The sequence below is a fragment of the Leuresthes tenuis genome, unplaced genomic scaffold (assembly GCF_036924035.1).
Source record: "Leuresthes tenuis unplaced genomic scaffold, fLeuTen1.0.hap1 SCAF_7, whole genome shotgun sequence".
In the NCBI taxonomy this organism is placed as follows: Eukaryota; Metazoa; Chordata; class Actinopteri; order Atheriniformes; family Atherinopsidae; genus Leuresthes; species Leuresthes tenuis.
Genome location: NW_027325361.1, coordinates 24,484,302 through 24,499,581, shown reverse-complemented (window position 1 = coordinate 24,499,581; position 15,280 = coordinate 24,484,302). Strand labels below are relative to the sequence as shown.

Genomic DNA, 15,280 nt, shown 5'->3' with positions numbered 1-15,280 from the left:
CAGGTTTAGCAATCCGCAAGAACTGGGTGCACAGATTGATGAGCAGTTTTCCATCATCACAGCTGAAAATCCTATCTGTCAGAAAAAGAAGGTATGATTAAAGAACTCCAGTTAAATGGATCCTTCAGTTTGATAGAAATGGATTTACTTCTACAAAAACCACATGAATCTTATGTTTTTGTTCACTGTGTTGGTGCATTTTGCATTTATTCAGACATCAGGATGCAGCCCCTCAGACAAGCACAAGGAATGGTAGCAGTAAGACTTTTCCTTTTTTATTCATGACTTTTTAGAAATGTATAACATTTTCTTAATACAAAATTAGAAAAAGCCAAAAAAGAAAGCTATTAAAAAGGAATTGTTTTTCCCAGACATTTTTGGACGGTCATTCAGGTTAGACGGGCTTTATAGGACGCAAAGTTCCCCTAAAGATAGGCGACTTTTAGAAAAATACACTGAGTGTCCTGCGTTTTGTCACCTCTCTGTGGAATGCCCTCTCCAAGCATAGTTTTCATTCTTTATAGTCTAATAACATCTGGTTTCATGTGATGAGGAAGTGAAATGATCATTTTGAGTATACGTGCTAGTTTCTCACCACGGTGAGCTCTTGAAATCTTGAAAATTTGACTTTGACAAAAGTAAAAGTGCCCCATTCTTAAGTCTGTTTTCAAAAGGTCTCGGACTCCTTCCGGCTCGTGCTTCAAGCAGATGTGGAAAAATCAAATGTTAACGATGTTTTCAGGTGATACTGAATGAACTAGTTTCTGATCTTTTGTCCACCTGCCTCCCTGGTCATTTCCTGTTTGTTGGTGCCAAAGCTTTGCTCTGCACCCACAACATCCTTGAATCATTGCTGAATTGTGCTGTGGCTACAGCAAACAGCTGGTTAGCTTAGTTGAACAAAAAGTTTCCACCACACCACTTGTTATTTCATGTATTTAAACCACGGGTTAAATCAAAACAAGCCTGTTTTCTCCTTCCCCATTGTCAGAGGCAACATGGTGAAAAACAAACTAAAATTTGCTGCTTTGTCCTCATCAAAAATATTCTCACTAAATGGATGCCCAAGTATAACATTTTTGTCTCTAACTGTTCTTAAGCCTCATCTACACATAATCTTAGAACAGTTCAGTTAAGAAGGACGACAGATCGTTCAAGCACCACATAGAAACATGAGATGTATCAGTCCAAATACTGAAGCGGTCCTTTGACTGCAGAGAGGACAATGAACCCTTTTTAAACGTCTTTATACGCTTGTGCTGTGTCTGTAAGAGTACAGCATACCATATGTACTGTAAATCTTCTGTCTTAGCTATTTGTGTTACGAGGTCATGAAATTCAGCTCTATTTGTGGAGAAAACAATGCACGGGCATCTGTTTCCTATTGTCTTTGTCTTTCTTATAAACATACACAAGCATCTGTGTACATACTGTGTTCAGGAGCCCACACGTACAGTTGGAATAAGAGGAAACAATCACATCTTAAAGACGTGGGACCACCAGCTGCTGTGCTTGTTTTTTTTTCTTCTTTTTTTGCTAAATAAAATATCGTATAAGTGCATACCTTTTTTCCTGGGGGAGAAAAGTATGTATTAGAGCAGGAGTCTGAAAGCTTTTGTCAACAGGGCCTAAAAAATTGATGCGCACCTGTTCAGCTCCTGAATGTTGCTCTAACAAATGTATGCCTGTTGTAGTGGTTCTACCTGTCAGGGTCTAAGGTGCATGTTTATTTTTATCATAATGGGCTGCCAGCTTTGTGGGGTTATGGGTGTGAGGCTGAGTCACCTGTGTCAGCAGAGGGCACGTTCGTGCCTCCGACATGTATTAATGATGAAGTTGTGCGCATCGGACTTTTTGGTAGTGTAAGGCAGCTTTTCAACATCTCTGTGTTATCATGATGCCCTTTTTCTGTCTCTTCTCCCTCAGAGCCCTGTGCACGTGGAAAAGATTTAGCTTTGTATTTGATTGTTTATATTGTTTATATTACACATATACGTATGTATGTATGTATGTGTGTGTGTGTGTATGTGTGTATACACACACACACACACACAGTTACTCTCTCCTCAGCTGATGCTAATTCTAGCTGATTAACTTAAGCTGACCTTTTCCCCTACACAGCTGCTCCTGTCAGTCGGTTCTCTCAGTGCATTATTGTACAACATAACACTGTCCTGTGTGTATAATGGGCCAGGTTTCATACTCCAGCTCTGCTGCACAGTAATCTTCTGCTCCTGCAAGCAAAAGAGAAACAAATGCTCTCCATTTACAGATTTCCGTGTGCCAGCGATCACCAGAGCCAGCTGTCGAAAATCAATAGGCTACTCTCCTCTCTTTCATGCTGTTGGGAGAGGAATCCTCACTCCTCATGTTAAATTTGGAACTAGCAAAAGGCACGGCACACACCTTGTGTGTGCTCGCCACCCGGGTGCAACCGAAATGGACTTTGCTGCTCATTCATAAAAAATCTGAACAGCGCTCCTGCAAACATTCAGCAGGCACCGATGCTTCACAGACATCAGAATAATTTTGTTTGCTTTAGTTGGTATTCTCTGTGGCATAACAGTGGGTAATTAAATGTGATCATTATATAATTCCCATTTGTTTTCGCTGCAGTTTCATCTCAGATGTCATTTGTCATTTGACACGATTTACTAAGTTCGTGTTGCAGTTTGTTTGCTTCATCCTGTGACAGCAGAAATTAGGCCAAATCATATAATGATGTTTGGATCTAATTTTCCTTGTGCTATAGGACTTGAGTTTCATCAAACAGAATGCTGTGAATTATTAACCCAAAATGTTTTCACTTGTTATCACTGACATCACAAAAGTGGATGACTTTGTGGCTATTAAGCTCAGTAGTTAGTTAATTCGGTTGTCACACACAGTACAACAATAATAAATGGTTTTACGATATCAACAAGTAAAACGTTAAATAAGCTGAAACAGAAGCAGAGTTCTTGTTTGCTCATCCGTCATCCTTAATTTGTGTATGTCAGAATGAAATCCTCTGCAGGCATAAGACATGTAACATCAGTCTGTTAAGGTGGCCGCATTTAGTCATCTGGACGCTCTGATGTTAACATGAATGTTCCTCACGACTTCACTTTGTTCATTCAGACCTAAAGAGTGCACGCTTTGTATCTTACATCAATGTGAGATTGGACAGGCTGCAGAAAACCTACTGGTGGCGGACGGCACTGTTAGCTCGTTGAACAGTTTGGGACAAAATGACTGTGTTAGAATTTATTCATTGGATAGAACGTTCACAAGCTGCCAAATAACAGACACACAGTACAGATCGTAGTGTTTTAAAGCCTTTACATCTTATCAACGAAGCAAGACTTTCCCAAATTGAGACTAACTCACCCAGGTGCTGCTGACTCTGCTGGAACAAGATCCTCCTCAAAGCTGGTTCAACTTACAAACCTTCCAAAAACGGGTTTGATTGTCCACAGCCAGAAGGCCACCGCAGAGCCATGTCATGATCTCACTTTAAACTATCTTTGAACCTCAGGACCATAGTGCAGAGAGACAGCTCATTTCCACAGAATATATGCCGCGTTTTCCCTGTAAACTGATGTCTCAGTATCACCGGTCTCGTTTATAAATGCAGTTGTCATGACGGTTTATGTCTGTGGATATTCTTTGTGGTGCCCACTGGCATGACAAACACTGAGCATTATTTATGAATGGCACAGCGTACAGGATTTATACACACTGCTTTGAGTGCAATCAATAAATGTGACTGAAGATATGAAAACATCACACAGCAGGACAATGAGAGCATCACTGCGCTCATGTTCTTCCACTGCTGCTTCAGCTTCACATTGACGAAGATTAGACACTTCACTGTCTCTGGGCTCTCTAACTCAGCCCCCATCCCCTGATGGGAGCAGTTCTTTGTTCAGGACCATTAAAGAGTTCAGCACCTTTTTGTCAGGACTGGAACCAGAGCTTAGACGGTTCTAACGGTAAAGAACCACTTTGGTGGAAAAGCTCTATAAGCTCTTTTTACACGAGTCAAAAAAACACCCTTTAACATCTGACACGGAGGCTCTAAAACTAACAGCAATTACTTGTGGACAGAAAAAGATGGTATTTATTGGTATTATTCCATCTTTTTTTTCTCCCCATAGCCTGGAGTTTTTTCGAAAACCCTTTCTGATATTTAATCATTCTATTTGTTTGACCTGGTTAGGAAACACAAAGAGTGTGTTCATTTTAAATTCTTCAAGTGTGCCGCAGTGCAATCTGAGCCCAACCAGCCCCACTAATACGCAGCGTAGGCCTGTCTAAGCACATCAAATCTGTTTTGGGGGAGTTAACAAGGAGGCCCAGATGAGTGTCAAAACAGTGTGCTCATCATGCACCAGAGCAGCACCGCTGCTTTGGTCGGGGCTGCAGAAGCTTCCACTGCTCTGACCTCTGAGTCACACTGACCTGTGGTGCATTTCTAGTAAACGAATTAATCAGCCGGCCTCCTACTGACGTCCTGCAACATCCAGTATTATGGTACGCGTGGATGTTGTCATCATAACATTCTTAACATGAGAACTGGATGGCCATCGTTGCCTGGAAATGTAGGAATTATATAACTAGACTTGAACGTGAGAATATATTTTTTAATCCACTTGAGTGCTGCCACATCTGATCTTTTGTGATGTGTTGTGGTGTTTGTCTTCATGCGCGCCTTCGTAGATCGATATATTTGGCCCAATGCTGCAAGCTGAACAGAAACAGGGACACAGCTTTAGGGCTCAGTAGGTGGTAATTGTTGTTGCTGTTTTCTTCCCCTTTTACACTTTTACACATAGCAATACGTATGAGAGATTAATGTGACTTTCTGTCAAGAAAAGGGATGCGCATCAATCCAGAATGTAATCTTTAGGCACGTGATGACCCTTTTTTTTTTTTTTTTTTTGTGGGTGCACAGTTTTGAGCCTTTTTAATAGCTATCCACTGTAGGACCACTTAAAGAACTATTTTTCTACACATTTTTGCCCCAATTAAACTCCAATGCCTTCCCTCCATTGAAGCATCACCTCATCCTGATCCAATTCTGTCTGTTTTAATAAGACTTAAGTTGAAATTTAAAAGCTCTCCCTGTCGGATTCATCCACACTCTGTGAAACAATAATGTGTGGTGCAGTGAATAAAATATTGAAAACCTAGGCTCACTAAAATGACAAACACTTAACGCCGTGAGAAACTTTCCCAGTTGTGCTTTGCTGCATTGAGGTGTGTGCTTGTGTGTGTGTGTGTGGCACTTTATCTGATGTAGCATCTTTCCTGATGGATTCGAAGATGGAGAAGTAGTCAGCTGTTGCTAGGCTGCGTCCTGGCAGTGCCAAAACTTCTGGGAACAGTAATATGCAACTCACTTCCAGTCATGGCTCCTCCTCAATTAAAAGCCAGTAAGCAAATTGTATCTCTTTGTTTGCACTCATGTAGATTAATGTGTGTACATGTTAGAGCTGTCCTGAAAGATGACTTAAACTGTTTATCACTCGTGGCTCCACTGTGGTGCCAAAGTGGGGGTAGCTGCTGCTCGGAAGGCAGTTGTTTGCCTATTGGAAGGTCGGTTGTTTGATCCCTGGCTTCCCCAGTGCGTATCTTGAAATGTCCTGGGGCATGACACTGAACCTACATTGCTACTAATGCGTTCACTGGTGTGTGAATGTATGATAGAAAAAAAAGAAAGCATTGGCTGGAAAAACTGTATAGACTAAGGGCCCATTTACACTGTCATGGAGGTATCCATCTGTGTTTTTCTCAACGCAAACAGACAGAAGCACAGTCTTTCAAAAAGCTCACATCTCCTAGGCTTCTGAGCTTATGCTAAGCACTAATCGAATGTTGATTGGATGAAAGTTAGCTTGAACTTGGAAGGCCTGACAACAACCTCTAAATGGCAACAAAGCATCAGTAAGAAACACAGACAACAGCTGCACCCAACAGTCTTTATCACTGAACACCAAGTTTCAGTCCACCACAAAGCAGAGCTTTGTCCACTTTGATGTCTGGGTTTTCCACAGCAAAGCTAAAGGACCAACAACTGCACCAAGACGACCAAGAGAGGCCCACATCTCAGATGGTTCCTTACATTGTGTTTATTATATTTGATTTGATTAAAACATCAGCTTATTTAAAACATGGCTTGTTAATATTGAGAAAGACTGTTCTTAAGTATATTTATGTAAAAGTGAATGATGAAGTTCGCAACTTAATCACTCATAAAGCATAAAGACTGTTTTCCCAAATAAACCTTCAACACAGGCTGTGAAACAGTGGATGCCGCAGTCAGAATAAAGAGGCCAACAACATTTTCAGTAACTTATCGTAAACTAAATCGGAACTCATAAACAGGATCCTTTCCCGTTCCCCTGAGCTATGAAGAAAAAGTGTTAACATTACTGTAGATCTCTTAGTCAGTAGACACTATAGTCTTTGCAGTGCCAGTCATTCAGGATAGTTTTGTTTTGTCAGATTATTGGGCCGTCTTCAGAGCCCTAGAATGGCGTTACAAGAGTGACATAGTGTAAAGATTGACCATTTCTGCGTTGGTAGCAGGATTTATTGGATGATTGGCTTTGACTCATTTAAGATAGGGGTTTAAGTCCCATGTGAACCAAATGTTTACATTTTTCATCGTAGGTTTGAAAGGTTAATTCAGCAAAAAGAAACTCAGCTTTAAAGAAAGGTCATGGTATGGAATAAAATTGACCACTTTACTACATTATCTCTGTGATTGAAAGGCTTACAGACAGAAAACCACTGTTACATGCACCATTGCAAATGTCTTGCATGTGTTTATTTTTTTTCCTCCAAAAATTAAATAGAAAATACCATTTGAGGGGTTTTTAAGGTGTACTCCAGGGACAGTGTCTCTGTTCAACTGTCCTTCACTGACAGAGTTTTCATTTGAAACAGCAGGTTCCTACTTTCTGAAATACCAAAGAAAAGGGTTCTGTCATTCCTCCTCAAGAGCCGCAGCATGGCTTCGGTCTGTTTGCATTGGGGCTCTGTGTCAGATAGCCTGATGTCTGTTTAGTATCTTGTCATGTCCATACAAAAGAGATGGGCATTATTGAAGTCTGCTGACAGTTTCGCTGAAGCTGAATGCTTGAAATGCTGCTGAGATGGATCCTATCACATTAGTGCCTTAAGGAAGCCTCACTTCACATTGTGCCATACCGTGACACTCCCATCTCTCAGCAGTCTGAGCACTGCGGCTGGCACTCGCTGTCACAACATGGCAGAATGATGGGCCCTCTGTGCTTGCTCCCAGTTCACCCACTGATCAGGGCGTCTGTTGATCTCTGAAAAACCAGTTTATGCACCGCATTAGTGTAAAGGGCATACTTTTAGTGGGGTTGTGTAATTTAAAAGAATGTCTGTTGAACATTTTGCTGTAAGAGTCTGGGAGCGTACCTCTATTTTTCTTATTCAAAAATAAGGAGGTTGTGTTTACTATTGGCCATCCCTGTGGTTCCTCAAGAGTGTGAAGGTGTTGGTGGCTTTTCTTCAGCTCTCGTCCCCTCAAGAGCGCCACTCCTTCACTACAGCCATGGTCCTTTCTGGCTATGAGGTGCGATGAGCTGAAATCATGCATCATATTCATGTTGAGCATAATAATGCGTCAGATTGTGCTGAAGTGTTTGATGCGAGGCATTTCATTCCATCAGCAAGGGCAAGAAGAAGCCTTGAATGAATGGATCATGGCGAGGATTCAATCAGTTTTTCTTCCTTTGTGTTTGTAACAGTCTAACATTTGAGCTGACAAATCCCTGAAACACCGTGAGGGCTAATGAGCTGTCTACAAATCTGGTTGGAAAAACGGTGAAAAGAAAGATGAGATGTCCAAATGTGTCCGTGGTGTGTGACGTGACAGTTTTTATTGAAAAGATTCTCATTACTGTGTAACAAAGCTAAAGCAAAAAGTTAACACAGCTGCATGTTGAACTTGTAATGAAGGCACATGTTTATTTCATCATGTCTGAATTGGTTAGGGGCGCATCTTGTTTGTAGCGTAGCTATGCTAATGTCTCTGAGTTCAACGTAGAGCTCTCCTCTTCACATTTGGAGATATAAGCTGACTCACGCTCTGGATGAAAGTAGAGCGAGCAGACTGACACCGCTCTTTATTTGTACCATGACCCTTTTAGTGACTTCACTGAGAACAAAAAGACTTCGGAAAATATGTTTCTTTGGATTTTTTTTCCACAAATGCTTTGCTAAGATACAGTGTAGTGACTTGAAATGTGCTCTGCCAAACAGAAGAGCAAGACACAGAAATGAGTGCAGGTTGTTTGGAAGTAATTATATTTCCTAAACTGCATGGCTATTCTTAACATGCAGCAAGTTTTTATTGTCCGAGCATCTTCCTTCATCCTAAAATCTGCTCTCTTTTGGATTTTTACAGGCGGCGTTTGCTGCTAAAACAATCTTTTTCTATCCAGTAGTGGAAAGCACTTCATTCTGTTAGAGCTGGGGTTTGTTGTGTTTTACATTTCAGATTTCAGAGACTTTTATCAGCCAAAACGACTACAAAAAAGTTTTACTAATTACTTATGATCCCGATTCCAAAAAAAAAGCTCCAACAGCCGGTCTCCTCAGTTCCTAGATGCTTGAAAATAACTGTGATAAATGTGGTCTCCATCCAGTCTTTTTTTAAGACGTTTTGTCACCATCAAATCCAAGCTGAGCTCATAGTTTTCATGAAATAGTAAAATGTCTCACTTTCATTTGATATGTTTTATATTGTGAATTAAATATTAGTTTATGAGATTTTTGCCAATAATCAGATCTTTTTTTATTCACATTTCAAACGGCATCCAAACTCTTTATGGAATGTGTGTCACACGTTGGAGGCATTGCTCGTCACTCTTGTCCTGTGTACTTGTGTTGTTGTTGGGCTCTAATGTCAGAGATGCCCTTCACTTGTTCCAACACTTAGTTATAAGCGTTTCCTCAGTAGGAATCTATTTTACTGATTGACGAACACGCCTTCTCGCTGAAGCTATCAGTCGTAGTTTGTGCGATGCCCCAGTGTGACCACAAAGGTCAGCCAGTGGTATGCTCTGCAGGGCAGCTTCAAACAAAGCAAAACTGCACTTTGTGCTCGAGCTATTTAGGCTGTGACAAAAATGTGTTTTACTCCTCAGCAGTGACAGCTCAGGCATACTGTCTTCTGCTGCTGTCACCGGCATGGTATGTGTGTGAGCCCGACCCTGTTATTCCTTTTAAAAGGTCAAGGCTTGGCTGCTATTTTTTTTTCTTCTTTCCTTTCCGCAATGGATATTTTTCTCTTCAGGGCTCGGACGCGAGTGTGTGTCTTCATCTTTACAAGCTGACCTGACGGTCTAACACTGTAATTTCAGGGCTCGGTGGTGCTGAGCCTTCTCCTCTGTTTGTTTTAAAAGCTGCCATTGTCTGATTTCTTTGTTGCTGCGTGGAGCAGCAGAGATGTTGCCGGTGGCATGTATTTGCCAATCTGGCAGCAGGTTTTTGATTTTTTTTAACAAGGAGCCAACTGTGGGGAGATGAGCAAGCCTCCAGGCGCTTACTTACTTCCGTTAATGTTCGTTAGTCAAATAAATAGCATAGTATCACATTTGTCTTTTATTTACAGGGTGAACCAATGACCAGTTTAGCTGGAGTGGGGAAGCTGTGAACTGTCACAGTCTGACATGCCCGTTTATGTGACAAAGGCCTGGTAACAGCGCCAAAAGGCCTACTGTCCCTCTGCTATCATTGCATATCATCCAACTTTATGATGACATAACGCAGCTCCTGATGCAACAGCGGACGTGTCTGGGATTGATGACACCGACACTGTAAGCGACTGACCTCCTGCAGCGGGAGGGGTCACAAGTGCATGAAAGCTCATTAGAGATGAGTCAGGGATGTGTGGTGAGAGTCTGGCCTGCAGTTCTGCAGGAGGTGAGTGAAACAATTAGTTTCTGCTGTGCGAGTGCTTAAAAACACACATTTCCCCCCTTTGTAAAGATAGCCTGCAGACATGTCACGATCTGTGACTCTCACGGACTTTTTTTTTTTTTTTTTTTTTCAAGCAGTAGCCCTGAAAATGATTTTTTAGTTGCATCAGTGAGTAATACGCCCCACTTTGTATGATGTTCTTACATCATCTTAGAAATATTACATACTTTTTTTCCCCCCTGAAACCCAGTTTTTTTTAAGGGATTATATAACTGAAATTTGAAACAGAGACTTCATGCTCAACTACATCGCCTCTGCCTTGTCTTGGTGGTAAAACCAAAGAATGTGTGTGTGTGTGTTGTGTATTATACACGAGACAGCTTACCTGCCTGTCCACATCTCTGTCTGCCTGTTGCTGCTGTTTCTGAAGATATTACCTAAAGAGAAGAACAAAAGGCAGAGATCTCCCTACTGTTTAGCCTAAACAATAAAGACTGTATTATAGTTTAGTGACATCTGTACCACATTCTGTGTGAGTTCACCAGCATTCCAAATAACACCGCTACAGAACATTTAATTTTTCATGCGATATTCTCTGAGATCTTACTTCTTGTTTATTGTCAGATCTGGAATGACAAATCATCTGAGGATACGTTTCTACATATAACCTTTAAAAAAATAAGAAAGAAAATTCAAAAACAAAAAAGCCAAATTGGATTAAAGTTAATTTGAAAGGACAAGAAAGGTCATTCTTCAGCTGTAAAATGTTCCACGCAGTGTGCTTTTTTTAGCATGCACTGTAATGAATCTGCCTCAAGGTAATTTTACTTCAGTGCATATGTAAAAACAAACAACTGAAGAGTGGTTGATACCTATCCGCAGTGGAAAAAACTGCTCCTTTAAATGTGAAAGAAGACCCATCCAAAACATTTTTTTCAACTATATTTGCTCATTCAAATTTGAATGCCAGCATTTTGAAGAAAGAAAAAAGGGAGCAGGGAAAGAATAGAATAAATAGCAGGTGGAACATAATAATTGTTACTTGGCAACAGGTCACCAACACAGGTTGGTATAAAAAGAGCATTCCGAAGAGGCTGAGTGTGAAAGGTTCATTGGGTTAAAAGAAGTGAAGTTTTCTCGAGCCCAGAGGGACGAGGCCAAAATCCAGTGTTGCAACTATAAACCCATTTACATTGCAGCTGCTGTTGTATGCAGTCCCATTGTGTAATTATCAAATTATCCGTGTAACAAATCCTCAAATCCTACCGCGTGTATATCTGTGGTGACACGGATTTTGCATGTTCATTTCTTTGAGGAATCAAGCGGGAATTTATTCAGCTGTGGGAACAAATTGATCCCGCCCAGTTTTCACAGGTTTCTGTTCAAACGTAGTAACAGCTGGTGGATGTAATTCTGCTGTCAGATGGCATCAAATCATTGTTGAACAAGAGTTATAATTAGATGGCATAATTAGAGTGGTGCCACTCAAAGCTCAGACACGAGAAAACTGACATGAAAACACGAGGTAAATTAGAGCGTCGGTGCTCATTTCCTGGATCAATCTGAGGACTGCTGGAGCCCCTTCATTGCTGAGCAAATATTCACCTCTAATAGAAGCTAAAGTTACCAAAAAACTCTTGAGTCGGCTTCTAATAAGCTGTTAAAATATTTTCTACAATTTCTATCATTTCTGCTGCACTTCAGAGCAAATTAAACCAGGTAATTAAAGTAGGTTTGAATGACCCTGACTCCGTGTCATCATTTTAAAGAATGCATATTCATTCAATCAAACAGCTTCGAAAAAGACGGAATATTGTTGCTACGTTATGATTAGTACATTTGTTCTAATCCATAAAAGAATGTGTTGTTTGAAAGGTTCGCCTGCAGAGGCGATGGTTGTCCTGCAACTATCAACATAAGGAAAAAGAAAAGGACCAGATATACTGATAGAAGATGTGGTGAGCAAAAAGTTCTCAGTATGTGAGCGCTATCTGCGACTGAAGAGATAGCACGAAACAGCTGGAGGTCCCACTGCGTTCCAGAGACGACGTTTAATCATCATTTTTAATGTGCCTTATCTGGAACTATTTTAGGAGGAAAACTGATACCCATTATTTCGTGGCTGCACCGAGGCTGACGGCTTGCTGCGCGTAACTATTTTTGCCTGAGTGCACCGGGACGGCATGACCGAGAGCGGAGGGAATATGAGTTGAACGCCTCAGTGTCGGCTGGGGATTCCTCCGTGGCCGTTGTGTAATTGCCGAAAAGGACAGATGCAATTGGACGGCAGAGCCAGCCGCCGAGAGGAGCTGCGTCATACAAACAAGAAGCAGGAGAAAGTTTAGAGAGGAATATCCAAGGTCTTAGATGAGTCTGAAAACACGCCATGAGAACGTCTCCCTCTTCAGGGGTTTTCCCCAAGCCGTCTGAAGAAAAAGAAAGAAAAAATCCCCCACCCTCGTGGTTTGAAATGCAAAGTTAACAGTTTTACTCAGTGCCCCTCCAAGGCTTCTATAGTCTCTCCTAATCTTTTTTAATGTGTCAAAAGGCTTTCTTGAGAGTCTCTGTGAAATTTCACACTTAAGTTGTTTGCAAAGTCAGTCTGAATTATGGTGCAGACGGTGGGTCGACTTTTCTGAAGGGGTTAGGGAAAACTTTTCTAAAACTGTGCGTGCTGTGTTTGTGTGTGGAGGGGCTGTTCAGAGACACAGCACGCGTTCACCCTGCTGCTGCTGCATGTCTGGGGCTTTGGATTCAGAACCGAGGCTTGACATGTGCAAGCCTGATCACACAAACAGACATGAGGAAAACCTAGACTATGGAACATAATGCTGATAATATACTTTATTTTACAAACATTTATGATATAGATGCAAAGCTCTGTGATATAAAAAAGATTTAGTGCAAGTTTTCTATGCCAAGAAAAGAAGCTCCAAATACACGTTTGGCTTGGGGCAGTATTACGCTGCAGTTATCCATACGTCAGATACTTGATTCATGTTCTTGTTAATAACGTAGGTTACGCTTTATTTTACAGCTTGGTAATAAGTCTGTAATATTTTGTGTTTTCTATAGTAATAACCACAGTAATAGCAGTCTCAGCAGGGGAAACTGCAAGGCAAAGCTGTGTGGTGATATTATAGTTATAGCTTAGTGATATAATAATATTTTAATAACTGGAAACATGGTGACTTAATATAATATTTTCAAAAATATTTTAGGTTAGGACCAGCCTACTTTTAGAGTGAAAGAAGTTGAGACTGGTAAGAGATTGAACTATTCCTTTATACTTTAACATTCTTTCGTTTATTGCTTTTACCTGGAGTCACATTTGGCTTCAAAACTGACCAAATATCAGTTTTGTGATTTCCTCTCATGCTTATAATTTCATTAAAATACATACTACAATATGATACAATGCCTAAATGCAATGTAATGAATGCTTTATGCGAAGCAGCCCTACTGTGTTAGCCTTCTGGATTGATTTGGACTTGGTTGAAAATGTTTGCACAAATGCTTTCATTTTTAAAGTCGTTGTGTTTACATGATGTTATAAGAATAGAAATTTTCTCTTTGTCCAACTAACATTCTAACATTTTAGAATATGAAATTTTCAAAGTCAAACCAACACACGCAGGTAATGTGGTTTGAAGTCTGATTATTATTACTTTAAATTAGATCAAAAGTGGCCTCCTCATTTAGCTCATGCTCCACACTTCCTGTCACAGGCTTTGACCCAGAGGTAAAAGAAGAAGAAGCCGGTAACAACAATGAACCGCCTCAAGGGATAGATTACTTCTCATTTATGAAAAAAGAAATGACTAAAGCACACAGCATCTTCTAAATTCAAAGAGCAGTAAAGATTTCCAACTTGATGACTGAGTCTGTACTGATTTACTGCAAGATTAATTGTTTGTAATAGATTAACCAGAAAGAGCCCATTGCTAACAAGATGAAATGGGGCATATCGCCACCTGTTCAACAGAGTCAGACAACAGGAAATCAATTCCTCTCCCAGGAGAGTAATCTATAAGCAGCTTTACCCATAGCTCGACTTAACTGTGCATGGAGCATACTGGGTGTCTGCATGGTGAACTGAGGTCCAGTAGATCGGCATCTACAGGCAGGTATGCTGCACGCTGCACAATGAATGGAGTCAGCGCGAGAGTCGATGCAAGCGCAACAGACACATGGTACATGCTTATCTGCAGAAAGACTGACGCACGCCCTCTAATGATGTGTGCTCGTGGTTGCACAAAGTGGAAGAACCCTGAAACTGTCTGGAGATTCTTCTTCACGTCCCAGGGTGACGTTTTCAGTCACCTGACACAGGTTTGCTCGTCTTTTTCCTCACATAGCGCCCTTTTACACGAGCATGACATCGTGAAATGTTCACTGCGTGCCACAGTTTCTAATGACTGTCTGATATCTTTTCCTTAGATCTAAATGTAGACATCGTGTCTAGTTATTATTTCCGTTGAATCAGGCCGTGTCCTGACGCTGAAACTTCTTTCAAAGGCTTTACTTGTTCAGCCAACAGAGATGCACTTCAGTTCTCGGTCACGCCCCAGTTCTGATCAGGAACTGTAGAACTTAACAGCCTTGGATCCAAACCAAAAATATTGACCGTGGCACCAATTCCACACTCAAGTCTCAAAGGATGCTTGTTTTTGACTTGTTTTGCATACCCCGTGACTGCGAAGCTATTGTATTTCCTGGTTGGATCCGGCTGGCATGTGGTTCTCTCCATGGACCAAGACTTTTTTAATCTAAAGTCCTGTTTTTCAAGAGATGGCAATCGCAGTTCATAGGAATTCTCTGCTGATGAATGAGCTCCATTATTTCTGTTTGCCCTATCAATACTTCTCAACATTTTGACAGGACTTGCTGACAGTGACCAGTGAAAACACGGAGCAGAGTTTAGTTCATATGTAAATCTTCTCCACTAAGCAGACATTTTTGTTCAGATTTTGCCCATTTGATTAGTTTGATCAGCCTTCAGAAAAGGCTTGAATCTATTCTCTTAATGTAATTTGTGGAAAACGCACCATGACAGTGTAATTATTTGAAGGGGGCCAATTTGCATTTCCAGTGCTCTGCGAGCTAAATGTTCTTTTAGGTTCTAAGGCCTTTAAGATAAATGCATAATCTAGAGTATTTAAATCCCATGAAACATTTAAATTAAGTAATATCACTTCCTAAAGGGCATTGTGGAGCTGATTCCATACATATGCAGACAGACACTTTTAAATAAACATCAGCGCTAATCACTGAGACAGAAAGCAGAGCGAGAGCAGGAAATATTTTTTGGAGCTTTTAATGGTTCCTTAGGGGCTCC

The 15,280-nt window shown here is 40.9% G+C and overlaps 2 protein-coding genes across 3 annotated transcripts in view; one reads left to right on the top strand and one right to left on the bottom strand.

The window, feature by feature from the left end:
- The window catches only part of LOC140312341 (allantoinase, mitochondrial), a 505,108-nt gene extending 497,540 nt beyond the window's left edge, over positions 1-7,568 (bottom strand). Inside the window, exon 1 of the mRNA XM_072390144.1 lies at positions 7,556-7,568. The gene's annotated coding sequence lies outside the window, so the exon portion shown is untranslated. The remainder of the gene's footprint in view (positions 1-7,555) is intronic.
- lpp (LIM domain containing preferred translocation partner in lipoma) overlaps positions 1-15,280 on the top strand; it is a 159,498-nt gene that overhangs the window by 75,875 nt on the left and 68,343 nt on the right. The window lies entirely within an intron of this gene.